We start from the raw sequence: 7,500 nt of genomic DNA, 5'->3' as shown, positions 1-7,500 counted from the left end.
GCTGCGTCCTGGTGTGCCTGCGCCAGCGTGTGTTTTTTTGCCAACTTATATTGTTGTTCTGCGTTCTTTCGTCCCTTGCGTCGACCCCCTTGCATTTGTGTAGCAGCAGGAGAATGTGCAGGAAAGAAATGGTGAAAGCAAAGTGAGAGAGAGAGCAGCAAAAAGGTTGTTGATGGATCAACGGCTCTCTGTGTGCAGAAGCATGAGCAGCCTGTGGATGGCAGCAAAAGCCTACTGCACCTGGTATTCCCAGGCAGTCTCCCATCCAAGTACTAACCAGGCCTCAGTCTGCTTGGTTTCCGAGATCAGACGGGATCGGGCGTTTTCAGACTAGTGTGGCCGCAGGCATCGATGTCATGGCTTTCTCTTTACTTAAACGGACATAAGGCTGTTCTTCACTTCTTTTTCTCCTTCCATGCATTCATGCAAATAATCAGCACTCAAGATTCATTTCACCATTTTCCTTCCGCCACACCCACCTCTTGCTGCTCTGACTCCCACACAAGCAAACGACAAGCCCTATCCTTCATTGCCTTGCCTCAAGCTTCAAAACTGCCTGACTTTCACCATTCCCTCACTCACCCACAAATCACTCACTCACTCACTCACCCCCCAATCTCACGCTCGCCAACCTCGAAATCTCTCATCCCCTCAAATCGCTCTCCCCCAAATCTCCCCATCCCCAAATCTCTCCTCCCCCAAAAAAGCTTCCACCGCCCCCAAAACACCAGGATTGTTTCATTTCCAATCCCACCAATTATTAAGCCAGATCGCTGTTGTAGCCACATTTCGGAACCCCATGTGGCAAGTGGCGCCTGCTACTCGGCATTCTGATTTGCAACACTCCTCACATGAACACACATGCATTCCAGCAGCATGCTAGTTGGCTTTACATTTTTCCTGCATTGAATTGCAGCTCTTCCTGCACGATTCTTTGTTCTCTTGCTGTTTGTCCCTCCCAGGTTTCTATGCACCTTGTCTCTCCTCTCTGTTGCTGCGTCCTGGTGTGCCTGCGCCAGCGTGTATTCTTTTGCCAACTTATTTTGTTGTTCTGTGTTCTTTCGCCCCTTGCGACGACCCCGTTACATATGTGGAGCAGCAGGAGAATGTGCAGGAAAGAAATGGTGAAAGCAAAGTGAGAAAGAGAGCAGCAAAAAGGTTGTTGATGGATCAACGGCACTGTGTGTGCAGAAGCATGAGCAGCCTGTGGATGGCAGCAAAAGCCTACTGCACCTGGTATTCCCAGGCAGTCTCCCATCCAAGTACTAACCAGGCCTCAGTCTGCTTGGTTTCCGAGATCAGACGGGATCGGGCGTTTTCCGACTAGTGTGGCCGTAGGCATCGATGTCATGGCTTTCTCTTTACTTAACCGGACATAAGGCTGTTCTTCACTTCTTTTTCTCCTTCCATGCATTCATGCAAATAATCAGCACTCAAGATTCATTTCACCATTTTCCTTCCGCCACACCCACCTCTTGCTGCTCTGACTCCCACACAAGCAAACGACAAGCCCTATCCTTCATTGCCTTGCCTCAAGCTTCAAAACTGCCTGACTTTCACCATTCCCTCACTCACCCACAAATCACTCACTCACTCACTCACCCCCCAATCTCACGCTCGCCAACCTCGAAATCTCTCATCCCCTCAAATCGCTCTCCCCCAAATCTCCCCATCCCCAAATCTCTCCTCCCCCAAAAAAGCTTCCACCGCCCCCAAAACACCAGGATTGTTTCATTTCCAATCCCACCAATTATTAAGCCAGATCGCTGTTGTAGCCACATTTCGGAACCCCATGTGGCAAGTGGCGCCTGCTACCCGGCATTCTGATTTGCAACACTCCTCACATGAACACACATGCATTCCAGCAGCATGCTAGTTGGCTTTACATTTTTCCTGCATTGAATTGCAGCTCTTCCTGCACGATTCTTTGTTCTCTTGCTGTTTGTCCCTCCCAGGTTTCTATGCACCTTGTCTCTCCTCTCTGTTGCTGCGTCCTGGTGTGCCTGCGCCAGCGTGTGTTTTTTTGCCAACTTATTTTGTTGTTCTGCGTTCTTTCGTCCCTTGCGTCGACCCCCTTGCATTTGTGTAGCAGCAGGAGAATGTGCAGGAAAGAAATGGTGAAAGCAAAGTGAGAGAGAGAGCAGCAAAAAGGTTGTTGATGGATCAACGGCACTGTGTGTGCAGAAGCATGAGCAGCCTGTGGATGGCAGCAAAAGCCTACTGCACCTGGTATTCCCAGGCAGTCTCCCATCCAAGTACTAACCAGGCCTCAGTCTGCTTGGTTTCCGAGATCAGACGGGATCGGGCGTTTTCAGACTAGTGTGGCCGTAGGCATCGATGTCATGGCTTTCTCTTTACTTAACCGGACATAAGGCTGTTCTTCACTTCTTTTTCTCCTTCCATGCTTTCATGCAAATAATCAGCACTCAAGATTCATTTCACCATTTTCCTTCCGCCACACCCACCTCTTGCTGCTCTGACTCCCACACAAGCAAACGACAAGCCCTATCCTTCATTGCCTTGCCTCAAGCTTCAAAACTGCCTGACTTTCACCATTCCCTCACTCACCCACAAATCACTCACTCACTCACTCACCCCCCAATCTCACGCTCGCCAACCTCGAAATCTCTCATCCCCTCAAATCGCTCTCCCCCAAATCTCCCCATCCCCAAATCTCTCCTCCCCCAAAAAAGCTTCCACCGCCCCCAAAACACCAGGATTGTTTCATTTCCAATCCCACCAATTATTAAGCCAGATCGCTGTTGTAGCCACATTTCGGAACCCCATGTGGCAAGTGGCGCCTGCTACTCGGCATTCTGATTTGCAACACTCCTCACATGAACACACATGCATTCCAGCAGCATGCTAGTTGGCTTTACATTTTTCCTGCATTGAATTGCAGCTCTTCCTGCACGATTCTTTGTTCTCTTGCTGTTTGTCCCTCCCAGGTTTCTATGCACCTTGTCTCTCCTCTCTGTTGCTGCGTCCTGGTGTGCCTGCGCCAGCGTGTGTTTTTTTGCCAACTTATTTTGTTGTTCTGCGTTCTTTCGTCCCTTGCGTCGACCCCCTTGCATTTGTGTAGCAGCAGGAGAATGTGCAGGAAAGAAATGGTGAAAGCAAAGTGAGAGAGAGAGCAGCAAAAAGGTTGTTGATGGATCAACGGCTCTCTGTGTGCAGAAGCATGAGCAGCCTGTGGATGGCAGCAAAAGCCTACTGCACCTGGTATTCCCAGGCAGTCTCCCATCCAAGTACTAACCAGGCCTCAGTCTGCTTGGTTTCCGAGATCAGACGGGATCGGGCGTTTTCAGACTAGTGTGGCCACAGGCATCGATGTCATGGCTTTCTCTTTACTTAAACGGACATAAGGCTGTTCTTCACTTCTTTTTCTCCTTCCATGCATTCATGCAAATAATCAGCACTCAAGATTCATTTCACCATTTTCCTTCCGCCACACCCACCTCTTGCTGCTCTGACTCCCACACAAGCAAACGACAAGCCCTATCCTTCATTGCCTTGCCTCAAGCTTCAAAACTGCCTGACTTTCACCATTCCCTCACTCACCCACAAATCACTCACTCACTCACTCACCCCCCAATCTCACGCTCGCCAACCTCGAAATCTCTCATCCCCTCAAATCGCTCTCCCCCAAATCTCCCCATCCCCAAATCTCTCCTCCCCCAAAAAAGCTTCCACCGCCCCCAAAACACCAGGATTGTTTCATTTCCAATCCCACCAATTATTAAGCCAGATCGCTGTTGTAGCCACATTTCGGAACCCCATGTGGCAAGTGGCGCCTGCTACTCGGCATTCTGATTTGCAACACTCCTCACATGAACACACATGCATTCCAGCAGCATGCTAGTTGGCTTTACATTTTTCCTGCATTGAATTGCAGCTCTTCCTGCACGATTCTTTGTTCTCTTGCTGTTTGTCCCTCCCAGGTTTCTATGCACCTTGTCTCTCCTCTCTGTTGCTGCGTCCTGGTGTGCCTGCGCCAGCGTGTATTCTTTTGCCAACTTATTTTGTTGTTCTGTGTTCTTTCGCCCCTTGCGACGACCCCGTTACATATGTGGAGCAGCAGGAGAATGTGCAGGAAAGAAATGGTGAAAGCAAAGTGAGAAAGAGAGCAGCAAAAAGGTTGTTGATGGATCAACGGCACTGTGTGTGCAGAAGCATGAGCAGCCTGTGGATGGCAGCAAAAGCCTACTGCACCTGGTATTCCCAGGCAGTCTCCCATCCAAGTACTAACCAGGCCTCAGTCTGCTTGGTTTCCGAGATCAGACGGGATCGGGCGTTTTCCGACTAGTGTGGCCGTAGGCATCGATGTCATGGCTTTCTCTTTACTTAACCGGACATAAGGCTGTTCTTCACTTCTTTTTCTCCTTCCATGCATTCATGCAAATAATCAGCACTCAAGATTCATTTCACCATTTTCCTTCCGCCACACCCACCTCTTGCTGCTCTGACTCCCACACAAGCAAACGACAAGCCCTATCCTTCATTGCCTTGCCTCAAGCTTCAAAACTGCCTGACTTTCACCATTCCCTCACTCACCCACAAATCACTCACTCACTCACTCACCCCCCAATCTCACGCTCGCCAACCTCGAAATCTCTCATCCCCTCAAATCGCTCTCCCCCAAATCTCCCCATCCCCAAATCTCTCCTCCCCCAAAAAAGCTTCCACCGCCCCCAAAACACCAGGATTGTTTCATTTCCAATCCCACCAATTATTAAGCCAGATCGCTGTTGTAGCCACATTTCGGAACCCCATGTGGCAAGTGGCGCCTGCTACCCGGCATTCTGATTTGCAACACTCCTCACATGAACACACATGCATTCCAGCAGCATGCTAGTTGGCTTTACATTTTTCCTGCATTGAATTGCAGCTCTTCCTGCACGATTCTTTGTTCTCTTGCTGTTTGTCCCTCCCAGGTTTCTATGCACCTTGTCTCTCCTCTCTGTTGCTGCGTCCTGGTGTGCCTGCGCCAGCGTGTATTCTTTTGCCAACTTATTTTGTTGTTCTGTGTTCTTTCGCCCCTTGCGACGACCCCGTTACATATGTGGAGCAGCAGGAGAATGTGCAGGAAAGAAATGGTGAAAGCAAAGTGAGAAAGAGAGCAGCAAACAGGTTGTTGATGGATCAACGGCACTGTGTGTGCAGAAGCATGAGCAGCCTGTGGATGGCAGCAAAAGCCTACTGCACCTGGTATTCCCAGGCAGTCTCCCATCCAAGTACTAACCAGGCCTCAGTCTGCTTGGTTTCCGAGATCAGACGGGATCGGGCGTTTTCAGACTAGTGTGGCCGCAGGCATCGATGTCATGGCTTTCTCTTTACTTAAACGGACATAAGGCTGTTCTTCACTTCTTTTTCTCCTTCCATGCATTCATGCAAATAATCAGCACTCAAGATTCATTTCACCATTTTCCTTCCGCCACACCCACCTCTTGCTGCTCTGACTCCCACACAAGCAAACGACAAGCCCTATCCTTCATTGCCTTGCCTCAAGCTTCAAAACTGCCTGACTTTCACCATTCCCTCACTCACCCACAAATCACTCACTCACTCACTCACCCCCCAATCTCACGCTCGCCAACCTCGAAATCTCTCATCCCCTCAAATCGCTCTCCCCCAAATCTCCCCATCCCCAAATCTCTCCTCCCCCAAAAAAGCTTCCACCGCCCCCAAAACACCAGGATTGTTTCATTTCCAATCCCACCAATTATTAAGCCAGATCGCTGTTGTAGCCACATTTCGGAACCCCATGTGGCAAGTGGCGCCTGCTACTCGGCATTCTGATTTGCAACACTCCTCACATGAACACACATGCATTCCAGCAGCATGCTAGTTGGCTTTACATTTTTCCTGCATTGAATTGCAGCTCTTCCTGCACGATTCTTTGTTCTCTTGCTGTTTGTCCCTCCCAGGTTTCTATGCACCTTGTCTCTCCTCTCTGTTGCTGCGTCCTGGTGTGCCTGCGCCAGCGTGTGTTTTTTTGCCAACTTATTTTGTTGTTCTGCGTTCTTTCGTCCCTTGCGTCGACCCCCTTGCATTTGTGTAGCAGCAGGAGAATGTGCAGGAAAGAAATGGTGAAAGCAAAGTGAGAGAGAGAGCAGCAAAAAGGTTGTTGATGGATCAACGGCACTGTGTGTGCAGAAGCATGAGCAGCCTGTGGATGGCAGCAAAAGCCTACTGCACCTGGTATTCCCAGGCAGTCTCCCATCCAAGTACTAACCAGGCCTCAGTCTGCTTGGTTTCCGAGATCAGACGGGATCGGGCGTTTTCAGACTAGTGTGGCCGTAGGCATCGATGTCATGGCTTTCTCTTTACTTAACCGGACATAAGGCTGTTCTTCACTTCTTTTTCTCCTTCCATGCTTTCATGCAAATAATCAGCACTCAAGATTCATTTCACCATTTTCCTTCCGCCACACCCACCTCTTGCTGCTCTGACTCCCACACAAGCAAACGACAAGCCCTATCCTTCATTGCCTTGCCTCAAGCTTCAAAACTGCCTGACTTTCACCATTCCCTCACTCACCCACAAATCACTCACTCACTCACTCACCCCCCAATCTCACGCTCGCCAACCTCGAAATCTCTCATCCCCTCAAATCGCTCTCCCCCAAATCTCCCCATCCCCAAATCTCTCCTCCCCCAAAAAAGCTTCCACCGCCCCCAAAACACCAGGATTGTTTCATTTCCAATCCCACCAATTATTAAGCCAGATCGCTGTTGTAGCCACATTTCGGAACCCCATGTGGCAAGTGGCGCCTGCTACTCGGCATTCTGATTTGCAACACTCCTCACATGAACACACATGCATTCCAGCAGCATGCTAGTTGGCTTTACATTTTTCCTGCATTGAATTGCAGCTCTTCCTGCACGATTCTTTGTTCTCTTGCTGTTTGTCCCTCCCAGGTTTCTATGCACCTTGTCTCTCCTCTCTGTTGCTGCGTCCTGGTGTGCCTGCGCCAGCGTGTGTTTTTTTGCCAACTTATTTTGTTGTTCTGCGTTCTTTCGTCCCTTGCGTCGACCCCCTTGCATTTGTGTAGCAGCAGGAGAATGTGCAGGAAAGAAATGGTGAAAGCAAAGTGAGAGAGAGAGCAGCAAAAAGGTTGTTGATGGATCAACGGCTCTCTGTGTGCAGAAGCATGAGCAGCCTGTGGATGGCAGCAAAAGCCTACTGCACCTGGTATTCCCAGGCAGTCTCCCATCCAAGTACTAACCAGGCCTCAGTCTGCTTGGTTTCCGAGATCAGACGGGATCGGGCGTTTTCAGACTAGTGTGGCCGCAGGCATCGATGTCATGGCTTTCTCTTTACTTAAACGGACATAAGGCTGTTCTTCACTTCTTTTTCTCCTTCCATGCATTCATGCAAATAATCAGCACTCAAGATTCATTTCACCATTTTCCTTCCGCCACACCCACCTCTTGCTGCTCTGACTCCCACACAAGCAAACGACAAGCCCTATCCTTCATTGCCTTGCCTCAAGCTTCA

The 7,500-nt window shown here is 49.7% G+C and overlaps 8 non-coding genes across 8 annotated transcripts; all 8 read right to left on the bottom strand.

Moving 5' to 3' along the window:
* Nucleotides 1-228: 228 nt before the first annotated feature.
* Nucleotides 229-347, bottom strand: LOC139246790 (5S ribosomal RNA). Its single transcript, XR_011590605.1, has one exon. It is a non-coding gene; the product is annotated as a 5S ribosomal RNA (ribosomal RNA).
* An 874-nt stretch (nucleotides 348-1,221) lies between these two features.
* Nucleotides 1,222-1,340, bottom strand: LOC139246054 (5S ribosomal RNA). Its single transcript, XR_011590280.1, has one exon. It is a non-coding gene; the product is annotated as a 5S ribosomal RNA (ribosomal RNA).
* Nucleotides 1,341-2,214: 874 nt separating this feature from the next.
* Nucleotides 2,215-2,333, bottom strand: LOC139246735 (5S ribosomal RNA). Its single transcript, XR_011590553.1, has one exon. It is a non-coding gene; the product is annotated as a 5S ribosomal RNA (ribosomal RNA).
* Nucleotides 2,334-3,207: 874 nt separating this feature from the next.
* Nucleotides 3,208-3,326, bottom strand: LOC139246979 (5S ribosomal RNA). The gene has a single exon (XR_011590789.1). It is a non-coding gene; the product is annotated as a 5S ribosomal RNA (ribosomal RNA).
* An 874-nt stretch (nucleotides 3,327-4,200) lies between these two features.
* On the bottom strand, nucleotides 4,201-4,319 carry LOC139246053 (5S ribosomal RNA). The gene has a single exon (XR_011590279.1). It is a non-coding gene; the product is annotated as a 5S ribosomal RNA (ribosomal RNA).
* An 874-nt stretch (nucleotides 4,320-5,193) lies between these two features.
* Nucleotides 5,194-5,312, bottom strand: LOC139246789 (5S ribosomal RNA). Its single transcript, XR_011590604.1, has one exon. It is a non-coding gene; the product is annotated as a 5S ribosomal RNA (ribosomal RNA).
* An 874-nt stretch (nucleotides 5,313-6,186) lies between these two features.
* Nucleotides 6,187-6,305, bottom strand: LOC139246724 (5S ribosomal RNA). The gene has a single exon (XR_011590542.1). It is a non-coding gene; the product is annotated as a 5S ribosomal RNA (ribosomal RNA).
* An 874-nt stretch (nucleotides 6,306-7,179) lies between these two features.
* Nucleotides 7,180-7,298, bottom strand: LOC139246788 (5S ribosomal RNA). Its single transcript, XR_011590603.1, has one exon. It is a non-coding gene; the product is annotated as a 5S ribosomal RNA (ribosomal RNA).
* Nucleotides 7,299-7,500: the final 202 nt, after the last annotated feature.

The sequence above is a fragment of the Pristiophorus japonicus genome, unplaced genomic scaffold, assembly GCF_044704955.1.
Source record: "Pristiophorus japonicus isolate sPriJap1 unplaced genomic scaffold, sPriJap1.hap1 HAP1_SCAFFOLD_247, whole genome shotgun sequence".
NCBI classification, from domain to species: Eukaryota; Metazoa; Chordata; class Chondrichthyes; family Pristiophoridae; genus Pristiophorus; species Pristiophorus japonicus.
Note: the sequence above shows the minus strand (reverse complement) of the source record. Positions and strands in the feature narration are given on the sequence as shown.